Source organism: Hippopotamus amphibius, chromosome 2 (genome assembly GCF_030028045.1).
Source record: "Hippopotamus amphibius kiboko isolate mHipAmp2 chromosome 2, mHipAmp2.hap2, whole genome shotgun sequence".
In the NCBI taxonomy this organism is placed as follows: domain Eukaryota; kingdom Metazoa; phylum Chordata; class Mammalia; order Artiodactyla; family Hippopotamidae; genus Hippopotamus; species Hippopotamus amphibius.
Genome location: NC_080187.1, coordinates 187,617,340 through 187,641,654, shown reverse-complemented (window position 1 = coordinate 187,641,654; position 24,315 = coordinate 187,617,340). Strand labels below are relative to the sequence as shown.

The window sequence follows — 24,315 nt, the reverse complement described above, 5'->3', positions numbered from 1 at the left end:
ATATAAACATGCCTACGATGTACTTTTACCAAAATGTTCCTAGCAGCTTTATTTACAATAGCTCCAAATGGAACAACAAAAATGGCCAGCAACAGAAAGATGAATATCGTGAGTTTTTTTTTTTACAGTAGAATAATAATAAGGACAATTACTAATATCATCAACAACATGAAAGAATCTCAGACACTGAGCAATGGTAGACACAAAAGAGTATACACTTGGTGATACCATTAAAAAGAAATTCTTTCAGAGGCAAAAATAATCTAAGGAGAAAAAAAAATCAGAATAAGTTGCCTTGGGGAAAGGAAATGTCCTATACTGTGATACAGGTGTAGATTTATCTTGTCAAAACTCACAGCTAAGATCCTTGTATTCTGAAGTATATAAAATTTATCTATATAAACACCTGTAGAAAGTTCTTATGAACAATAACAACCAACCAGGTAGGAGTGGGTGGAAGTACAGATCCAAGAAGAAATATAAAATGTTAATAACTACTAAAACTGAATGATAGTTATATGGAGATTCATGATACCATTCTTTGTTTATATGTTTGACATTTTCCATTAAAAAATAAGAACCAACAAAAATCCTGATTACGAGAGCTACGGACAGGGTTCAATACAAAGTCAAAACAGAGTAGGACAGGATCAAATGAGAAAAGCAAAGAGAATGCTAGAAAATAAAAGGAAAAGAGGAACATAAACAAAGCAATAATCTCACAGAGCAATCCTCCAAATTTCAAACACTGTAAGAAAACAACAGAAAGTTCCACTTAAGCCAAAACTTCTCTTGAACCAAAGCTCCTTCTAAAAGTTGAGGAAAACAAATTTCACATTAAAAAGTAACAGAAATCAGACCACAGCCCATATAGCTATCATAAGAAGAAGAAAAAAAAGAGAGAGAAGCAGAATAAAATTCCTAGTTTCCTACAAACAATAAAATTACAAGAAGTAATCCCACAAAAACAGATCACAACTACAAACTATTTCCAAGCAAGCTTAAAAACACTAGTACAAGAACAAATTTAACTGGAATTCAGGGGTGTGGGGATGAAATGACAAAAGAGAAAAAAGTTAACAAGTAAAAAAAAAAATTTTAGAAATGACTAAAAAAAAGAACAACAAAGTAAACAAACACAACAGACAGAAATAAGGAAGGAATATTTCTAAACATTTTCAAAAATGAAGATTCAAGAAAAACTTATCAAATATTAAAGAGAGTCAAAGATCAGGTACTCAAAAGTATAACAAGAAAACTTTCCAGAAAAAGAAGTTTGAAACCATGTAATGAAAGACATAGCTATAAGAATAGCAACCCAGAGTGACAAATACCAAGACAGTATAGTATGAGTTACTAGAAATTTAAATTACTGAGTTTTATGAAATGGGGGAAAACTTCTTTGAACATATGGGCAAGACAGATAGACACAGACAAACTTTTTCTTACAGAATCAGAGAGTAAATATTTTAGGCTTACAAACCATAGGGTGGAAGTTATATGAAATTCAAATATCAATGTCCAGTGTCCTCAGCCATGCTCACTGGTTTCCATATTGCTATGGCACTGTATAGCAAAAGCGGCCAAAGACAATATACAAATGAAAGAATACAGCTGTGTACAAAAACAAACAAACAAAAAGTTTTTACAAGCACAGGCAGTCAGCCCATGAGCAGTAGTTTGCAGACCCCGCTATAGGCATGCATTAAGTGACTTTAAAATGGGCAGAAAATTAGACGACTCTAAATTTTTCAATAGCAATGCTTTATGCCAGAAGAAAGCTGGAGTAACACATTTAAATTAAAATAATCAAGGAAAGAACATGTAAACCAAGTATTTTATATCCAAACACAAATAACTTGTTATGGACACCAGGCTGGGGGGGGGGGGGGGTTGGGTTGGGATGATTTAGAAGATTGGGATTGCCATATATACAATACTAATAAGAAAAAAATCAAATTATACACTTTAAATACATGCAGTTTATTGTATGTCAATTATATGTCAATAAAAGTTCTGAAAAAAATAACTTGTAAGAATAATGGCTATGGACAAACTATTATCCATATGCAAGAACTCTTGGAATACTGGGCCTAGGGAGCCCTTCTTGAAAAACTTAATAGAGCACCTCAAAAAACCAAATTGACTACAGATATCCCATGAGAACCGATGGTGAACATCAAACATAAAGCATATGGGTACTCGTAGTTAAGAGTATGTAATAACTATATTCTCTGACAATGTAAATGTAGACTCAACCATTTAAAAGTGAGGGAGAGACTTCCCTGGTGGTCCCGTGGTTAGGACTCCACACTTCCACTGCAGGGGGCAAGGGTTTGATCCCTGATCGGGGATCTGATCCCGAATGCCACGTGGTGTGGTCAAAAAAAAAAAAAAGAAAGAAAGAAAAATGAGGGAAGAGTGGGGAGAGCACAGCAAAAAAAAGTATATAGTGCTTAGGTAATCATACATATTCTTCCCAAATGCCCCAGTATGGGCACTGCCATTCTGAGACTGTTGTGAGATAGATATAACTAATATTTTGATTTCTAATTCCAAGTCTGTCATTTACTGGGTTCTTGAGAACCAAGACATGGTATGGAACCAAACAACAGAGATGTAAGATAAGAGAAAGTTAAAATAAAATTCCTGGAATTCTGACTACAGCCAAGTTAAGAGGTCAACAAATCCTCTAACCAAAAAGCAACAGTACACTTGGACAAATGACAAAACCCACCATATCAGCACTCTGGAAATCAACCAAAAGCAGATAACAATCTGAGAGTGCTTATAAAACTGCTCAACTATTGGTAAAAACATTGGGAGTCTGAAAACAAAGTAAAACGAAACATTGGGAGTCCTTGCCATTCTTGTCTGGGGCTACTCCACTCTCCTATATCCAACTGCAAGCTCCCAAGGTTTGGCAGGCTGAGAGGACTGCCAGCTTTGAGGTTACCATAAAAAAAGACTCAAATGATTTAGAGCAGTTGGACAATGACCACACTGTGGTGGTATCATCAGTGTAAGTGACAATTTTGGTATAAGTGATAATTTTTGTGGCAGAATTAGGAGGGCCAACAGCTCTACTAGCCTGAAGTTGCTGGGGTTGTTCGGACAATATTCCTGGCTGAGGCAACACACATGCACAGCAGAGACTAAAGAGGGCCCAAGCTATCCACACATTCTTGGCCAACCCTGCAGCTGCACATACGAACACAGGAGATACAAAACGGTTCAGTGGAAAATAAGAGCTGAAACAGATCTGGAAAAGGCCTGAACTTTGAATGTGTACCCCCACAAATCCACGGGTAAAGATAGAAACATTACTGCACAAGACGTTTGGGCACAATGTGTGTTCAATCATTTGTTGACCACAAGGCAATGCGGACATAAGGGTGTGCCCTGGTAATCCAAGCTTAATAATTAAGACAAAAATTAAAAACAAAACAAGAATAAAAACTAAGCAGAGACATAAGTAGCTATATATTGCAGGGAGACATATTCCACAGATTTTGCCTATGGAAGTTACTAAACAGCAACCTTCAGTGGAAAAAATTCTGAATCCAGAGTGGCTATGTTATCTAACATGGCTAGTTTTCAACAAAAAATTATGAGACATGCAAAGAAATAGGAAAATATGACCCAAACTCGGGAAAAAAATGCAGTGAATATGTATTATGTGGCAGGCTTACAACAACCCAAGGAGAGGAATAGATAACTACTTAGTCTACATAAGACAAAATGCACTCTTGATCCCTTACGAGTGTGAAAAATTCTCTATTTCAAGTGGACATATCAAGTTTTTTCTCTTATTATGAAACATATGTTGTTACAAGACTTTAAAAGCACAAAAACATGAAAAGGATTCACGTAATTCCTCAATCAAGAGATGACTGAAATGTGGATATGTTTACTCTGCTTGTTTAAATATATATAAATATTTTAATCAACAGTTAGAATTATACTATACCTGTTATGGTCTGACCTGTTCCTTCCTTCTTTATACTATGAACTCCCTACTAATATTCTTTGAAAAATCTGAGAACATAATTTTTAATGGCCACATAATATTCTAATATAAAGATAAATGGTCTACAATTTATATGGTCACTGACTGGTTGGAAAATTAAATTGTTCATAATTACTAACATCACCTTAAACTTTTGTACACAAACTTCAGTTCACATATCTGATTCTTTCCTAAAGATAATTTCTGAGAAGGGAATTCATTAGGTCAAAAATTGTTGACATTTGGTAGTACCTCTAGGAATACTAACATACTGCTTTTGGGAAAGATGGTTTCAACCAGCAGGATACAAAGAGTGCCTATCTGGCTAAAAATACATCAAAATTTATTTCTAATTTTTAAAATGTTTGCTAATTCAAAGTAAAAATTATTTTAAATTATAATCATAACTAGTAAAACTAAATGTTTTAATTCTATTTATAGGTTACCTGCATTTCCCATTTTGTTAAATGCTTGTGCGTGTCCTTTTCTCATTTTTTTTTCCCTAAGACTTATCTAAAACTCTAAAGTCGAAAAAGACTTTAGTTCAACCTGCTCAACACCAAAGCAGAAAACTCTCAGGTAGCATTCCCATCTAAAGGTAACCTAGAATCTGACAGGATGTTTAAAGAGACATAAAGTTCACCACTTTATAATGCAAATATTAAGAAATGTTAAATGAGTTCTAACCAAAAAAAAATCTTTTAAACGGAGTAAAACCCGCAAATATGTACTGTCAATCTCTTATTTAATAAATTTCTAAGAATTTCTAAGAATTTAATTCTAGCAACTTGGTTAAGCATAATTTTCCTTGTTTTACACACAAAGTTTAAAAAAAACTATCATTTTAATACTTAAAAACAGATATTACATAATCTTTTTTAGTTTGCCAATTACAGCCTAATTTAGAGGAGTTAGATATTTGCATTATTTCTTCTCCAACTCCCCAAAATAACAGAATTATATTTAATACTTTAAAAATAATCTATGTTTCCAAAGATCTCAATAAATATTTGCCAAATTTAATCTCTTGGCATTTCCTGCAAATTACTAAAACCCTAAAATAAAGCCTTAAATGTCAGTGCGTACCTGAACACAGAAACATAAGCCAACCAAGTATATAACCTGGGTAAAAAAGTACTATGTTGGTCTTCTAGTAGGTTTCCTATCTGTCAACTTCAGAAAAACCAACTGTCAACCTAGTCTTTCTAAAAATAAAGTACCCATTTTAGCTACATTTATTTGAACATGGAAAAGGTTAAAGTGATATATAATCAACAGCTGTCTTTTATTAAATAGTATCCATTATTTTCAATTCATTTTTTTTCATTATTTTCATTTTATGACTGAAAGAAAATGAGATGGAGACAATGGCAAAAGTGTGTTAAATCTCCAGGCAATTTCAATAAAAACAACCAACAATGTAAAAATAGTCTATCATTAACAAAAAATTTTAATTAAAAAATTATCCAAAATTCCAATTTTTGGACTTCCTTGGGGGTCCAGTGGGTAAGACTCCGCGATCCCAATGCAGAGGGCCTGGGTATGATCCCTGGTTGGGGAACTAGATCCCACATGCTGCAACTAAAGATCCTGCAAGCCACAACGAAGATCCCCTGTGCTCCAACTAAGACCTGGCTCAGCCTAAATAAATATTTTTTAAAAAATTAAAAAAGAAAGCACATTTTTTTAAACTTCAGTTTTCTATTACCCTCAAAAGCTTTTTTACTTCTGCTCTTTTTCTAAATAGTCATTCACAATAGGTGATTTTACCGCAAACAAAGGGTTAAGCAGGGTTAAGAGAAAGAAGGGTTCTGGGAAAAGATAAAAATGATTGAGGAGGTGCTGACCACAGATAGCTTCGGGGGAACCACAGTGTTTAGGGAAAAGGAAAAAACAATCTAGGGCCAGTTGAGAAATTATTCTCTTTCTTTAGTATCAATTTAGCCAATGTGAATCTTTTCCTTTGGGTTAAACCAAGGAGAAGGTAAGGGAGTTTATCCCAAGCAACCTGAGGCCAAAGGAGTCACAGAATTACAGACTACAGCTCCAGAAAATAGAGGAGAGCTCCTCTGTCTAGTAATTGGAGTTTTGCCTAAAGATTTATTTTTATACATTAATTGGGTTCTGCCTATGGAAAAAGCTGGAAAAAATTCTACTACCAGCCCAATAATAAGAAATAAAAAAACACCTTAAATTAACTACAGAATTAAACCTTTCCTGAAAACACCAGAGAGCTGAGGACCCAAGGCAACCAAATAAAAATACAAGACAAGACACCCTTCCTAGGAGAGACGGGATGTGAGCACTGGCTTACCTGTGACAGAGCAAGGGAAGAGACAGTGGTGCCATAAAAGCTGGTAAAAAGAACTCATCTAAAATTGTTAATAAACTCCTAAAGGCAAAGTGTGGGCTAGCATAGGCGTGTACTACTCCTGGGAGCAGTAGACACAATGAGAATCCAGATCCATTTATAGGATCTTCACCACAGACCTCCACCAGGTGCTCACAATATGGGAACATGAGACTGGAGAGTCTTCCTCTGTGATGGTGATGCAGGGCTGGAAGAGCAGAACAGCCTCTACAATGGGGGAAAAAAAAATCAAAGCCCCAACCAGATCCTTCTCCCCTAAGGAACAAAAACTTTAATGCTGGGGGAGGGGCAGCAAGTCTAGTCACTCCCCTGGAGCGCAAGTCAAGACATCATTAAAGATGGGGGCAGAGTGAAAGAAAACCCCTCTACCACTAGGGGAGGGGCAGGAAACTGTCCTGGGGCTAGGATCTTACACGAATACCATTAGAACTCTTACTACGGAGGCAGGTTCTTCCAAACAAGGCTTGTAAAGATACAAGGCCTCGTATGGCATACTTGGACAAGATCACTGAAAGAGCCCACCTCTGATGCCCAGACACACAGGGCCTATCCAAGATTGAGACGGGACCAGGACAACAGAGACTTCCTGACTCCACCACCAGGTTAACTAGCACCAATTAACACAACAGTGGTCTACCTCTGGGAGAGGGTCAAGAGCACCGAGATTTCACACAGAGACAAAGGCACACAGGGAAAGCCAAAATCTGTGAGTCAATAAGGAAAACTGAGAAACACTTTCTCATATCTCCACTTCTAGCTTAAGCACAAAGTAACACTAGATAAATTTCAAGCCAATGGCGCACTTCAGGTATCCTCTGCAACAACAAAACCAAAACTCAGCTTAATCCAACCCCCTAGACTATGCTATAGCATATGCAATTTTCCAGGGATAAATACTACTCAGTCTTTACTGTCCTATTCCTGATATCCAACATTCAATAAAATACTGCAGACAAAAAAGGAAGAAAATACAACCCACTGTCAAGAAACAAAGCATTCTACAGAACCAAAAATCAATGAAGTTAAAAACAGAAAACTCAGTAAAACCAAAAGTTGGTTTTCTTAAAAAAAAGATCAATAAATTGATAAACATCTAGCAAGAATGGAAAACAAAAGGGAGAAGACACAAATTACCAATATCGGAAATGGTAAAGTGAACACCACTATTCATCCTATTACAAGAAAAATAATGGAATATTACAAACAATTTCATGCCCATACATTCAACAATTTAGATGAAATTGTCAAATTCCTCAAAAAAATATGTACCACCAAAGCTCACAAGAATAGATAACCTAATCAGCCCCATATTAAAAAAAAATTGAAATTGTAGGGCAAGTCTCCAACATAGAAAATTCCAGACCCAGATGGCTTCACTGGAGAATCCTACCAAATATCTTACAAAAAACAAAGCAAGCAAACAACCCCCCAACTCAAATCTACACAAACTCTCCCAGAAAATAGAAGAGAAGGAAACATTTCCCAACTTATTTTATGAAGCCAGCATTACCTGCCCCAAACCAAAGACAATATATATTAATTGGGCCAAGTATTGGTCAGAAATTGCCTACGTGATATCTGCAATAGTCTAATTTTATTACCTCAACTTAAAATATAAAAGGAAGAGTTTTACACATATACAGCCTCATCTTGCTAACTCTACTATTTACGTTAGAAATTAACCATCCTCTAGGTTCTTCAGAACTCCATTACTAGATGAGTTCTTTTCTATTATCAGTAATAACAGAATAATATAAGATTCAGAAATGAATACATCAGGGAAATAAATCTACTACTAAGGAATGAAGTAGATACAATTTAAGTAGATTACATTACAAAACAAATATAGCAATGGGTGCAACAACATTTTAAGCTCAAGAACTCATGACATGGTGGGGGGGTATATAATGTAAAACAGTTCTACTTTTTCAACATATGAACCAGATCTCATTTCAGAAACAGAAAAAGTTGATTGTTCAGCAATCTAAAACCAGGCAGTTAAGTTTGCTTTCTATGTATCTGCAGCCCAGGTATTTAAGATTGGGGGTGAGGGCCTCTTCCAAACTGCAACATTAATTCTTCTAGCTTCTTAGACTTTCATCCAACAACTTTCTTAACACTTTCCCTCCACACGGTAAATTCAACTTACCCAAAAGCTGAATTCACCCTTCCTATCCCACCCCTATTTCCAAACCTGCTCTTCCTTTTGTACTTTTCCTATCATATTCTTTTTCTTTTTTGGGGGGGGGGAACACCATGCGACATGTGGGATCTTAGTCCCCCGACCAGGGATTGAACCCGCACCCCCTGCACTGGAAGTGTGGCGTCTTAACCACTGGACAACCAGGGAAGCCCCCCTACTATATTCTTGATCACAAGTAATCCGCCTAATCAATCAAGCCAGAAACCATCCTAAACACCTAGTCATTCTTCCTCTCCCTTGCCCCTACAGTCAATCACAAAATCCTCATGATTTTAACTCTAAAATATTTCTCATTCTGTCCCCTTTAAATCCATCCTCTGCACTCCACAAATCTGCCTGTTCTTCCCACCAACTTCTGTCAAAATAAAGACTAAACTCTGGCAATATATATAAAACCCTCCAAGATCTACCTCTCCAAATTTTTTTTCATTGCCATATGCTGCCTCACTCTTTACACTTCAGTATCACGCTCCTGCTTTTCTCTTCACCTCAAACATTCCTTCCTTTCAACTAATTCTTATCCTCATCATTTAAAGCTCAGCCCAAGTATCATGCACCCCAAAAAGTAACCACCCCCACATGCCCATGCCTGTGTAAACCTGTGATTACCTCTCCTTAGCTCTTAATAAATCATATTGAAATAATCTGTTTATATATCTTTAACTGCACTAGGCTGTAAGAGTGTTGAAGACAGAGATCTTACTGTAACTCCAACAACATGGTACACATGAAAGCTCAATCTTTGTTGAACTGAACTATAATTTTTCTCATTTCCCTCAAGGAGACCAGAGAATAGGAGGAAAAATATGTCACTGAAACAAAAACTCCTCACTGCAGTAATCAATTCTTGCTCACAAAAAAGAGGCCTACAAATAAAACTAAAAATATTCCTTCCTCATAAGATTTCCTTCCTCTTCACAAAATCCCTGACCCCAAGCAATATTAGATCCCAACAATTATGGCTACAAATTGTCGTGTTAACAAAATTGTAATAATGATACAAGCATAAACTCAGTTGATAATTTGCTATTGAGGTCTACAGTATACAAATTTCTATCAAAACAACAAAACAGCACGTATAGAAAGATTCTTAACAAATTATCTAGGACTAATCTAATGTGCATTCTTTCAAACAAATTTTTGCTGAATAAAAGAAAAGGGACACAAAAGTGGGCAAAAAATATAAATAAGAAAATTGTAAAAAGATCACAAGTCAAAATTTAAAGGCAACAAGGTTTCCCCATAAAATTTAGGTATATATAAGTTATAAAGTTATAAATTGGCCATATAAAGAAAATTTTCATACAAAGTTCTGGATTAGGCTCCTGAGGAAGTTACTAGAGGAACAGCCCATGGACTGGGAGGTATCAGTTCTGAATCTATCACTAGTTAGCTGTAACACGGATTAAGTCATGCAATCATTGTAGCATTTCATTTCCTCAACAGCAAAAGAAGTTATTGGACATGAGATCTATGCATTTTACTATATGTAAATTTTACCTAAAAAAAGAGCTGTCAAAACAGGAGATGAGTCAATTAATCTGTGCTGTTTTTATCCTTCTATCACATACAACTTACCTAGAAGCACCCTAATTAAGACAAACATTTACTACATGTTAAAAAGTCTTCAGATGGTTCATTAAGGAAACAAAGAGCAGATGACCCTTTTGGTCTCCTCTAGCTCTAAATTTCTGAGTTATTTATACTCTATTACAAATGGTATCACTATTCAATTTATACTTATGAAAGAAAGAGCTAAAAATCACTGCCTTAGTTGACACCAAACGACAGAAGTATCAGCATCTGTTTTCACTGTCTATATTTCCAGTTGAATAATCTCAAATCAATAGGTTCAGATACTACAACTGTCTACTTTTACTCTCCACTACCTTCCCAAGCCCTTCTTAAATGACTTTACAGAAGGAAGAGATTTCTTGATCCCTCCCACTTACCACCTAATAAAAGTCAAAAGTCAACAAGGGCAGGAGGATTACATACAGAAGTATTACATAAAGCATCTACTCCAAGACAGGGAGATTCTTTTCATTGAACCCTCCCCAACAAAGTGCGTGATAAAGTAATCTTTTTAGGTTATTATTATTTGATATATAACTTTTTCTCTTTTTTTGCTAGATAATATTATAGAATTCTTCAAAAACTACTAAATATAAACATAATCAAAAACATTTGAAAAATATATGCTTACAAAAAATAAAAGAGCTGCTGAGTTAGGTTGATAAAATTATGGCTCTTTTTCCTCCTAAACCTTTCTTCAATGAACAACGACCAAAAAAAACAAAAACATAAACCACCTTTTCTAAAACCATGATCAATTACTTTTCTTTACAGAAACAAAACATATGGGTTGTTAGACTACTGATGACTAAATGCTCAATGAAAATATGAACTGATTTTTTAAAGATGGCATTATTCAGTTTATCACTGAAAACACAGCCACTCACATATCTGTTTTAAAATACTATTATCAGGACCCCAAGTTAAAACTTTTTATGCACTGAGCAGAAATACCATTAGGGCAAAATCAATATCTGTTATGTACAGAATGAGACAGTATGTACTTCTGCTGAGGACAGACTTGTGTTTCTTTCACCTAAGCTTTAAGGCAACAGTAATTTGGAGATTGTTTTAATTTTAACTACCTGCAGTAAATATAACTTACACATCTTATAAAAAGCATTCTGTTACACAGCATGAAATAAATTCATACCAATAAAACTTTATAACAAAATGTGCTATTTTAGAAAAAATATAAAATTATGAATTCATAAGAACCGAGTACAATAATACTCAGGAGAAACTTGTCAAAAGCACATAGGAAACCTGTCACTCCAGTCTATCACTTTTCATCATATTACTATCCTTTCTATGAAGTATATATACTCCCACATATGTAATTTTAAAAATTTTTTGGAATTACCTGTATACATGGAACTTAAAATGTACTTATTGGATACATTAACAAAGAAAATTTGAAGAATACAAAAGTGAAGTTAATTTTGGCAGAATTGTCCCACAAGTGCTTTTTATTTAAGTAGTTCTCACCAAAATTGGCCAAGGAGAGATATAACCACATATTTATACTCCTTCAGTTAAAACTTCTATTTAAAGAAAATTAATTTTATATTCAACTTTCTCTCAGGCCAGTAGAAATATGAAACTCTCAGAACACATTAATTTGATAGTAAGAAAAGAATCAATGAGATGTTGGCAAAAAGGAAAAATAGTTATTAACTAAAAATCTTTTGAGTACCTGAAATAATTTCCTACTATTCTTATTAATATTATGCACAAAAAAACCCTAACCATTATGACTGAGATAAACTGAAGACAAGAAGTTTTAAGAAGAGTGAATTTTTATCTAAATTACTAGTCAAAGATGCGGTATGACCATAATTCTCTAACAAAAGTACCCTCCTGTTTGCTACAACTAAAAAATAAAATAAAATAAAATAAAATAATTGGTATATTACCAATGAGGGAAAAATGCATGATTGATTGAAATGTGATTGTATTTTTTCAAATAATTTTTATCAGTACATCAGAAAATTAAAAGATTGTAGTATATAATTAACTTATTTAACAAAATACACTAAAGCAGGTACTTGTAAGGTCAGTGAGAAGTTAATTATTTTCAACTCAATAGGATAATCGTATATATTTGGGGAATATCAGGAAGAACGCAATTATTACTGAAACAATCAGTTTTTCTCAACTGAAAAAAATACTGGTTCTGTATATTTTTCTTTAATAATATACTCTTCTTTTAATACAATGTATTTTGAATTCCTACTTAAACATTAACTGGTCAACATGAGAAACTTAAAATATCTGATGCTAACAGATTCTTAATCTCCCTTTCTTATTTATTTTCAGCAATGGCTCTGCTTTTTTAGTTTCCCATTTCTCCATATAGAAACATTTAATCCAGGGACTTCCTAGGTGGCACAGTCGTTAAGAATCTGCCTGCCAATGCCAGGTCCAAGCCCTGCTGCGGGAAGATTCCACATGCCATGGAGCAACTAAGTCTGTGCGCCACAACTACTGAGCCTGCACTCTAGAGCCCACACTCTGGAGCCCGTGTGCCACAACTACTGAAGCCCACGTACCTAGAGCCTGTGCTCCACAACAGAAGCCAACTCAATGAGGAGCCTGCGCACCACAATGAAGCACAGCGCCTGCTCGCCACAACTAGAGAAAGCCCATGTGCAGCAACAAAGACCCAAAGCAGCCAATAAACAAAACAAATAAATTTATTAAAAAATAAAGTATTTAGTCCAAAGAAAGAAAACATTCTTCCTAAACTATAAGCCACTATTGCTAAATATAATCCCAATTATTTCTGAAGTATTCAAGTGCCTTCTACTAGCACAATTTTATGTTTCTTTAATCAAAGTAATAAACACATTTCCTTGTCCTAAAATTATTATAGCTATCATGAAAAACTGACTGTTGGAATCTCAAGTCAAAGCACAGTTGATGATTCACGTTTAATCTAGATAAACATCCTTTTCTATAATTTTTCTAAATGAATACAGGAGAGCCTACGATTATCATAAAACATGGGTTCCCTAATATAGTTAACTGGCCTACTGTGACCTTATATTAAAGTTAAAAGACTTTTTATGTAAATATTTTACAACACTATCTTTTTTCAATGGCATTTTAGTGCCTTCCTTCACTCTTTTCTAAAAATACCATACTAACTGCTGGACCTGGAGATGAAGTAAATAAACAAAAGGGCTGGCCAAACCTATAAACCATGTTTGTCCTTAAGGTCCTACAACTCTTCTTGGGACCACACTTAGTCTCACTCATTACTGTAAGATCCAAAGGACCCCAAGAGGCCCAAGCTTCTCACTATAACTCTACCCCCACCATGCCTTTCTCCCTCAGACAATGTTCCTATATGCCATACCTCTCCTGATCACAGCCAGTGCATAAAAGCTTACTTCTATGTTCCACTGCCTCTGAACCCTCACCTGTTTGTGGTATCAGCAAATTTATTTGATAAACTAATCTGTGCTAATACTGTTGATAAAAGACAATAGTTTAAAGTTTGTCTTCCAGAGAATTTGTAATTTTTAACAAAACAGTTTAGAAAGAATTGCATAACACAAAGGAGACGCATGGGCAATTCTCAAATTATACCACACAGTCAACCACCTAGTCTACCTATTTGTAATGAAGATTCAACTACAATTTAATACACTTTAAATTAAGAATTAATGTAGTCATAAACAAGTAGTGAATATACGTCTGGCTTAGATATATGCCTCATGGCAAATGTAAAGTAGAAACTAAAAGTTGTATGGTTTTATCTTAAGTCTCATCTCTGATAAATCTTCTCATCCTCAAAGTAGAGCAAATGACCCCTGTAGCCAATCCAGTTAAAACGGTCAGGTAACCTACCCAGAAGAATTACTTAGAGCATATCATATACTAAGTTTTCTCAGCACACTTGGTATTTATGACTTAAAGTGTCTTTTCTACTTTATGCTTTCACAACAACTTGGTAAATTACAAATTTAGTTAGATATTGTTTATTCAGAAAAACCACTTTGTTCTTTATCGCATTAATCCAAAAATCTCCTATGAATAAGATAATTTTATACCATTTTATTCAATCTGCAACTAATCCTATAGTTACAAGTCTAGAGTCTAAAACATCCTTTCCAAACAACAGATGCAAGGTTTTATAACTCAGAATTGGATGGATTCTGCTATATAATAATCCTGTGAAGGATCCTTTTGACCAGAAATCTCAAACATCGCATCACTAGATGAATATAGGAAAGATAAAACGTCCCTAATTCTGCATTTCTTAACAGTGAGAAAAGAATAACATTACTAGCTCAAATGAAATGTCCAAGAAACACTACATAGAGTATTATAAAACACACCAATTCTATTTGATTTTTCTATGCAATCCTATTTGGAATTCCTGTACAAGTCCACAAAGGTTAAGGACTATACCACTTAGAGCTTTTACAGCCTTTCAACCTATACCGAGAAGAATAATAAAAGAATCAAATGAATGAAGAATTAAAACAATTTGGGGGAGTTTTTGAAGACAAAGTCTACATACAATGCTCACTCACCTATTTGTAAAACATATTTTATTTAAAACACTAATGCTTTATAAACTACCCAGAAAGCTCATTAAAGTACAGATAAAACCTACACTAGACCAATAACTTATTTTACATCCTTTTAAATCACATATTTGGCCCTACTTTTTAAACAAATTGACTCAGCAAGTATCCAACATGCCCTCACCTCCATTTCCCAACCCCTATTCTTTTCGTTTTGAAGATAAGTATGAAGTTCAACTCAATCTTAAAAGACTGCTTCACTTAAGAGCTACATTTTGCCTTGACTTTCTTTATGACCTTGGGGGGAATCTACCAAATGACAATTATAATAATGGTTGCGTGTTCCCGTTTATTAATGAAATTTAATCCTAATATGAAAACAATAATGAAGTCTTTTAAACTGAATCTAGAGAGCTGAAAGCCTGTGAGTTACAAACATCAAATGATGTGTACTGTGAACCACATTTTTAAAACTTAATTTGACTAGTTAAAAAAACAACAACAACTACAAAGGCCCCAAATTCAACAAGACTGAAAAACAAATTTTGAAAAACACCAACAACCTCCCTATTACTTCTCTTTATGGACAACTGGTCTGCAATGTGGAAAAGAACAAGAAGGAGGAATAAAAGTAGCTTTAACTAGCCATTTCCTTGCTTTTATAAGGATAACAGCTGGACAACAAACGAAAACTTAAAAGTTAGCAAAGAATGGGGAGAAGGTATATAAAGAAATCTACAACCTGAAAATTACCAAGATCTATCTTTTAAGTCACTAATTGTACACCAATGTTGGGCAGTAATCTTGATATGGTCCTATTAGCATAAGAAAGGTAAATCCCTGCCTTAGAGGAACATCTAAGTACATTTCATTTCAGGATTTAGTGCAGTTTACGAGCAGTATCTCTGTAGGTTTCCCTAAGGTACTCTAAAGTGCTTAACATCCTTCACACATCTAGCCACCACTAGAATGAGAAGTGAATAAACACGATTTATTTATGCAATTATTAACCACGGAATTCTAGACAAGAATGCAAAAGTAAGTATCTATACAGGCATTTAATACCCAAATAAATCGTAGAGTACTAAGTACAGAAAGATTCATCCTCAATCGACCACTATAGAAACCAGAGGGCCTTCCACATGGGCTGTTCTTTACCACCACTCTTGACTTGAAAAAGTAACAATGTCAACTCAACATTTTAATAGTAGACAAACAGAATTTAGTGAAATCTCTTCTTCCAGATCCTCAAAACGTGTTTATAAAAACTGAGATAGAGCAACGCCCCCCCTCCCCCCCCCCCCGAGCACCCTACTAGAAAGAATGAAATACCGAAAACATCAGGCGCGTCAACGTTAGAAAAGCTGATACAACCCAATTACTGGGAGGGACCACAGGTTTTGGGACTACGGACGTGAGACCGAGGTGGGGGTGGGTAGCAAAGTGAAATCTAACCCCAGAAATCACAACACAGGCCGCAGCCTGAGAGCTAAAGCTGGCGGGAAGTGAGCTCCCTTTCTGTTCCCAGGGGAAAGTCCAAAGAAGAGCGGCTCCACACAGCGGACGTACGAGGCGCCAACAGTGCATGCCTACCACGGCGCCGGAGCCGCTGGAGAACCCGGTTGAGAAGGGGAGGAGATCCCGGCAGACGGCCCTAGAAGAGGAGGAGGACTAAGGTTGGGAGCAGCGGCAGCGTCTGGACGAGGGGGATTACCTAACTGTGACGACAGAGAAGTATCCTCAGGCTCCGGCGATGGTCCCGACTGCGCAATGTGTGGTGTCTTTCCCGCTTAGCCCGCAGCAGCAACAGAACCAGCTCCTTCAGCCAGTCGCCATTTCCCGCCTACCGACCTGCTGCACCGCACGGACAGGGACCCGGATGGAAAGCGGCCTCTCCGCGCAGGCGCTTTGGCTTCCTCCTCCCCCTCCCGCCACAATTCCGCGGGGTGGGAGGGAAGGAATGCGGACGGCCACAGCGGCAAAAAAAAAAAAAGAAGAAAAAAAACCACCACACACACACACACAAAAAAGCCAAAAACAAAAAACAAAAACAAGTTTACTTCCGTGAAGAGCGTTAGAGTTCCTGCCGCCGGAAGAAACTCCGGAGCTCGAATTCCTGTTAAAAACAGAACACAGGGCCTTGGGACCGGATGGAGAAACAAGAACAAAATCTATCAGGCTATGCCAGTGCCTGGGGGATATTTGTACTTTAGGGGCTTCCGTAGCTGTGTGTAGTGGTCGCAGGGGGAGTAGGGAGTAAAACGTTGGGAGTGGAGAGGCGGGGACCCGAAAGACGGTTTTTCCTCCCGTTGCTAACGGAACTGCTTAGGCAGAGCTGGGAGGGGGAGCAGGCCCTCGCCCCGGAGGCGGGGCTTAGGAACGCGTCGCGCAGCCTCGCGGCTGGGGTTTAGTAACCCGGGCTAGCCAGGTGGGTGGAGCCGAGTGGGACTGGGTGGTACTAACGGCTTGGCGCGCTGGGGGAGGTAGTGTGCAGACAGTGCTGCAGGAGGCCCGGTTAAGACGAATCCTTCGTCTTTCCTGGGATCCTGGTGGCCCCTGAAGATCCCCTTTCTAGTGCACTACCTAGGCATAGCAGTTGCTCGTGGGTCATACAGACCCAGGCCACGCGTGTCGGCGGTGGTTCTGCTAAGTCAGATCATTCAGACAAATGGGTTCCTACCTGCAGGCCTGGGTCAGAAGGACTGCCAGGCTCACGCTGAAAATGTATCAATCCGGAGCGTCTAGTCTTAGCGGAATGGCAGAAAACCAAGCGTAGAGATTGGAAGAGCATTATCTGTCTACTAAAACTCCGGCCCACTCTCGTTATTCAATCAAGAAATATTTGTTGGGCTTCCTAGGTGGCGCAGTGGTTGAGAATCCGCCTGCCAATGCAGGGGACATGGGTTCGATCCCTGCTCCAGGAAGATCCCACATACCGCGGAGCAACTAAGCCCGTGCGCCACAACTATTGAGCCTGCCCTCTAGAGCCCGTGAGCCACAACTATTGAGCCCATGTGCTGCAACTAGTGAAGCCCACGCGCCTAGTGCCCGTGCTCCACAACAAGAGAAGCCAGGGCAATGAGGAGTCCGCGCACCACAATGAAGAGTAGCCCCCACTCACTGCAACTAAAAAGAAAGCCCGCGCACAGCAAAAAAGACCCAACACAGCCAATAAAATAAATAAATAAATAAATAAATTTATAAAGAAATATTTGTTGTAAAACCATAGTGTGTTAGGACCATACTACATGCAAAGAATATAACAGTGAACAAGGCAGACACAGACACTGCCTTCCCAGCGTTCACAGTCTATTGAAGAAGACAGACAGAATTTAAATACCGTGTGATAAAATGACTACAAGAAGGAGTTCTTGACAGACGTTATAAGAGCACAGGCGGGATACCGAAGGGAGGTCTGGAAAGGCTTTTATGAGATGACATCTAAATGAGACGGGAAGAGTTGATGTTACAAAGGAAGAGTGTCCAGGTAAACATGAAAAAGTCCAAAGACAAGATTGCGTAGAGCATTTGGGGAAGTTGTTCTATGCACCGGGGACAGAGGAGTTGGGGGGAAGGCAGTGGAGAGAGATGAGCCTGCGAGGTAGGCAAAGAACCCTGTGAATCTGGTTGTTGCTGTTTCAAAGTGTGGAGCAGGTGGGTTATCTTCTGAAAGCCTTATATTCTACAGATTCTGTCAGAGCTCAGAAGTCATTTGGATCCTAAATCTTCCTCGTACAAGAATGCTCTAAATGCGTCATGTACAGAGAGCCCGTGGTATACAGCGTGCAGAACTGGTAACAGTCCACAAAAATAATAGATTCCTGAAAAACTAATTGAAAATCAACAGATAATTACTAATTATCCAGTGTGTATTATGGACAGCAATAGAATATAAAGTAAACAATTACCCCAATTGATTTATTAAAATAATTATATCAGGTTAAAATTGGAAATATTTCTGAGGAAAAAGTTCCAGTAATTATTTCATACTTTCACTCCTAAAACTGAAGTGAAATATGCTATTTAAAAAGAGCTTTTATATGCATTTTGATTCTCCCAACTCTGACAGATAGGTAGGTGATATTAGACCCCCTGTTCTTTGGTTGAAGACACTGACATTTTTTTTTAAAGCAGGGAAGAAGAAGGGAAAAACATACTTATCCAAAAACGATTGCAGCCAACTAGTAAGAAATACAATCAGGATTCAAGTCCTCCTCCTGCTTATTACACCACATCCTACTGTGTCCTATGGCAATGTTTCTGTTGTTAGATGTCAAGATTAGAAAGGTTGCTGGTAGTAAGCCCAAATGCTGTTGCAATTTTTTAACATTTTAACATTTTTTCCTGCAGTATCTAAAGATCAAATGAGATTATTTATGGTGTTTTCCTTTCTCCATAAATGGTAGTTGTTAAGGTCATTAAGCTTCAATAACAACCCTGTCCAAGATTTTAGAATAAAATAAAGGTTTGGGACTTCCCTGGTGGCACAGTGGTTAAGAATCCACCTGCCAACACAGGGGCCACAGGTTCGATCCCTGGTTAGGGAAGATCCCACATGCCACAGAGGAACTAAGCCCGTGAGCTGCAACTACTGAAGCCTGCTCACCTAGAGCTCATGCCCTGCAATGAAGAGTAGCCCCTGCTCGCAGCAACTAGAGAAAGCCCACAAGCAGCAACAAAGAACCCAATGCAGCCTAAAAAAGTTAATTAATTTTAAAAAATAAAGGTTTAAAAAGATATCAGATGCAAAGCATTAACCACAGGGAAAAAAATAATGCAAAAAACTAGTGGCTTGTATGTTGTTTAAACTCTTCAAAACTATGCTATGTGAAAACATTAAAAATAGGATGTTCACTAAGTAATGTAAGTATCTTGAATCTTCAACAGAGTCTTTCAGTAGATCCCTTATTCCAGAATATATGGAATATATATTTTACCTGATATATAAGGCATGTGCACTTTAGAATCCATTCTACGAAGGTGAGTCAAAAATTATCCACACTCTGGCTGTAGAATTTAATTAACTTTTAGAAAAGGCAAATACACCATGTGCTGCAACTACTGAAGCCCACGCGCCTAGAGCCCATGCTCTACAACAAGAGAAGCCACGGCAATGAGGAGCCCGTGCACCACAACGAAGAGCAGCCCCCACTCACCGCAACTAAAAGAAAGACTGTGCACAGCAAAAAAAAAAAAAAAAAAAAAAGACCCAACACAGCCAATAAAAGAAAGAAAGAAAAGGCAAATACATCATTTTTTTGCATAATAATCTTGCTTTTCAAGAAACTTTGTCCATATGTCAACAAGCTTTCGTATTCCATGAGTGCACCGCTGTCTTCATGTCTTCATCAGAAATGAATTTGGCTCCTTCTTGATGGCTAACACTTGTACAACCTTCCTTGAACTTCTCTATCCATTCATATACACTTCTTTGTGACAAAACACTTTCTCCATACTGCACACAGTCTTCAATAAATAACGGTACCAGGTACACTCTCAGACCACAAAAAATGAATCACTGCACGCTGCTCTTCTTTCGTGCAAATTACAAGTGGGGCATCCATTTTTGCTCACGCCGCAGTTACAAATGAGCTGAGGTAACACGTTCACACCTGCACAACAGTGACTGAGGAGACAGTAGCCTTGAACAGAAAGCGCTGATAAGAGAGTGTGGTCAACAGAAGTTTTAATATAACCGGAATGTGGATAATTTTTGACTCACTCTCATAATTAATTCTATCTCTATGAGTTATAGTTTTTTTAATCACTCTTATTGCAACACAGTAAGGAAGTAATATAATAAATATTAAAATATGACAGCTGTCATCTTGCTCCAATGTTACAATCACTTGATGGCAATGACCATCTAAAACATAGCATGGTCAAAACTAAATTTTCTCTCAAACCTGTTTCTCGTGTGTTCTCCAATTTACAGAATACAGTTTTTCTTTCTCATGTCTAACACCCAGCCCATTGTAAATGCAATAAACTAAACCTTTGAAATATATCCGGAATCTAAACACTTTTCATTACCTCAGCTACCTCCCTAGTTCAGGAACCATCAACTCTCATCTGCAATACTGTAACAGTCTTTAAAGTCTTCTGCTTCATTCTTTAACCTCCTTCAATCTTTCTAACACAGTAATCAGAGTGGTCATTTTAAAACTCTATAAATGTTCTATCACCCTTAAAGTAAAATCTAAAGTCTTTACTATGACATGCAAAACCATTAGCTGACTCTTGGCTACCTGGTTGACTACATTCCCTACCTCTTGCTCTTTGTACTCTAGTCATATTGACCAACTAACTGTTCTTTGAAAAAGTGTATTCCTGCATAAAGGGCTTTGTATTTGTTTCTTCTGCCTCTAATTCTCCTCCCCCCGACCTGGGCTATTCAATAGCCACTAACCATATGTGGCTACGGAGCACTTGAAATGTGGCTAGTGTGGCTGAGCAAGTTAATTTTAAATTTTATTTAATTTTAATTAACTTAAATTTCAAAATTAATACTTGAGTGACTGCTTAACAGAGTTTCCATTTAGGGAGATGAAAAAGTTCTGGAACTAGATAGTGGTGATATCTGCACAACACTGCGAATATACTTAATGCCACTTAATTTTAAATGTAAATGTAAATGTACAACAGTAAAATTGTATGTGTTTTTTACTACAAGGAACTGAAAACTTAGGTCCACACAAACACCTGCACACAAATGTTTATAGCAGCTTTACTCATAATTGCCAAAACTTGGACCAACCAAGATGTCCTTCAGGAGGTGAATGTATAAAAACATGGTGGTACCATACACTGTAATATTATTCAGCTAAAAATAAATGAGCTATCAAGCCATGAAAGGACATGGGGAAATCTTAAATATTACTAAGTGAAAGAAGCCAATCTGAAAAGGCTATATACGGTATGATTCCAATCATATGACTTTATGGAAAACTCAAAACTTTGAAGCCAGTAAAAAGATAAGTGGTTTCCAGGGCTTTAGGGGCAAGGGATGAGGAATAAGTGGAACATAAGGGATTTTTAGGTCAGTGAAATCATTATGATATTATAATGGTGGATACATGTCACTAAACATTTGTCCAAACCCATAGAATGAACAATACAAAGTGTCAATCCTAACATAAACTAAGGACTTTGGTTGATAATGATGTGTCAATGTTGGTTTATCAATTGTAACAATTCTACACTGGTGCAGGATGTTGATGGTGAGGAAAGCTGTGTGTGTGTGTGTGTGTGTGTGTGTGTGTGTGTGTGTGTGTGTGTGTGTGTGTGTGTGTGTGTGTGTGTAGGAATAGGGTATGTGGTGACTCTGTACTTTCTATTCCATTTTTTGCCAACTGAAAACTGCCCTGAAAAGTAAAGTCTACGGGACTTCCTACGTGGCACAGTGGTTAAGAATCCGCCTGCCAATGCAGGGGACATGGGTTCCATCCCTGCCCCAGGAAGATATCACATGCTACGGAGCAACTAAGCCTGTGCACCACAACTATTGAGCCTGTGCTCTAGAGCCCGTGAGCCACAACTACTGAGCCCATGTGCTGAAACTACTGAAGCCCATGCACCTAAAGCCCATGCTCTGCAACAAGAGAAGTCACCAGAATGAGCCCATGTACCACAATGAAGAGTAGCCCCCACTCTCTGCAACTAGAGAAAGCCTGTGTGCAGCAACAAAGACCCAACACAACCAATACTAAATAAATAAATTTTTTTTTAAAAGGAGTCTATTTTAAGTATGCTTGGAACCTGAGTATGTAAATGTACTTATTCAACTATAAGTTTTATGAACTCTAAATACCAATCAAATATTTCCAGTGGCAATTTTGTGTCCAAAATGAGATGTACTGTAAGTATAAAAAATATACTAGATTTCAGATTTAGTACAAAAGAATATAAATATCTCAGTAATATATTCTCTATTGATTACACATTGAAATGGTAATATTTTTGATATATTGGTTACATTTCAGAAATTCACCTGTTTTTTAAAGGTGGCTACTAGAAAATTTTAAATTACATAAATGGCTTGCATTATATTTCAATTAAATAGTTTTGCACAGGATATTCAAATGGCTTGTTCTCACCACCTCTTCAGAAAGGCCCTCCCTAATTAGCCTATCTAAAATAGCACTCTTCTATCACTATTTATTCAGATCTATTTTTCTCATAGCATTTATCACTATGAGTATAGAAAATAATTATCTATCTCTTCCTCTGGCATATAAGCTCCACAAAGGCAGTGGCTTTGTCAGTTTTATGTCCCCAGAACTCAGAACAGTTCTCAACTCAGGAAGTAATTGAAAGAATGATCCATGTTCTTTTATGATGGAATCTTTAGGCTTATGTGTTAGGGAGTGGTGTAGACAGCATCTTGAGGACTTAATGAATATTTGAAGAATGAATCCCAAATCCACCTTTCGGGGTCTCTCAGCATTTCAGCCCTCCATTTCCAAATACTTACAGAACAACTGCATTTGTATATCTTCAAGTTCATTCTACTGTCATCTCCAATATGCTATTAAACCCATCCAATGAATTTTTCATTTCTAGTACTTTGCAGTTCTAGAATTCCCATTAACGTTGGGGAACTCTTATAAGCCATGCGGCCAAAAAAAAAAAAACCAAAAAAAAGCAAACAAAACATACACACACACACACACACACACACACACACGAATTCCCATTGTTTTTTATAACTTTTGTTTCTGTGCTGAGATTCTCTATCTGTTCACTCATTTTTATTTAACCTTCAAACGTATTTTTAATACCAAAGGCCATCTCAGTTTTTCTAACTGTGGATCACAAATTCTTGTGTCTTTGTATGTCTAATAGCTTTTTATTGAATACTGGATATTGTGTTTATCTTGTAGAGATTCTGAATTCTATTATCTTATGAAAGGTGATGATTCTTATTTTAGCAGGTACTTCAGTTACTGAGTGGTCATCTTAAACTAGTGTAGCCTTGGTTTTATGCTTTGTTAGTTCATATCTGTGAAAAGCCCAAGGAGTTTCATAAGCTCTAACCTGGCAGGACTCAAATCTCCACACGCTGTCTGTCATGCCAATCATGTCAAAGTGTGTTAGGGCAGTCTACAGTAGGTCTTACTCTAGGACATGGTCTTTACTTCTAAGGTGCGACCTTTCTAGTGTTTCACCTGGATGCCATAGTTGTTAAGGAGATTTCCACCTTGACAGGCCCAGACACCCAATGTCCCCTAGAACTGTTTTTATGCCAATGCTGTTTGACCTCTGGTATCTCTGTTCTATTCTCAAGTTTGTTGCAACTGCTATTTGGTACACATCAGGTGGTTTTGCTATGGTTATATACAGCCTGTCCTCAGCCATGGACTTGTGGGGACCCCTATATGGATTTATGGGGCCACATCTCTGAATTGCTTCCTCTCTGATGCCCCAGCTCATAACTTCCAACATTTCAGCTGCTCCCCACTGTGATCTCTATCTTCCTGGCTTAGCATTCCAGCCTCTTTATAACACAGGAAGTGTAGTGATTGTGGTGCTCAATTGCTCAAGTTTCCCTTGTCTCAGAAATTTCAGTTTTGTGCTACCTGAAAACAGTTGCTTTATATATTTTGTCCAGTTTTATAGT

General features: G+C 37.2%; 1 protein-coding gene across 4 annotated transcripts in view; it reads right to left on the bottom strand.

Annotated features, from left to right (window-relative positions):
* CTDSPL2 (CTD small phosphatase like 2) overlaps positions 1-16,643 on the bottom strand; it is a 78,012-nt gene extending 61,369 nt beyond the window's left edge. For 2 of the 4 annotated variants that reach the window (XR_009051377.1, XM_057722230.1), the window contains exon 1: positions 16,411-16,639. The gene's annotated coding sequence lies outside the window, so the exon portion shown is untranslated. Of the gene's footprint in view, positions 1-16,410 lie in introns of all 4 variants that reach the window. The other 2 variants (XM_057722232.1, XM_057722231.1) reach the window with 2 other exon arrangements.
* Positions 16,644-24,315: the final 7,672 nt, after the last annotated feature.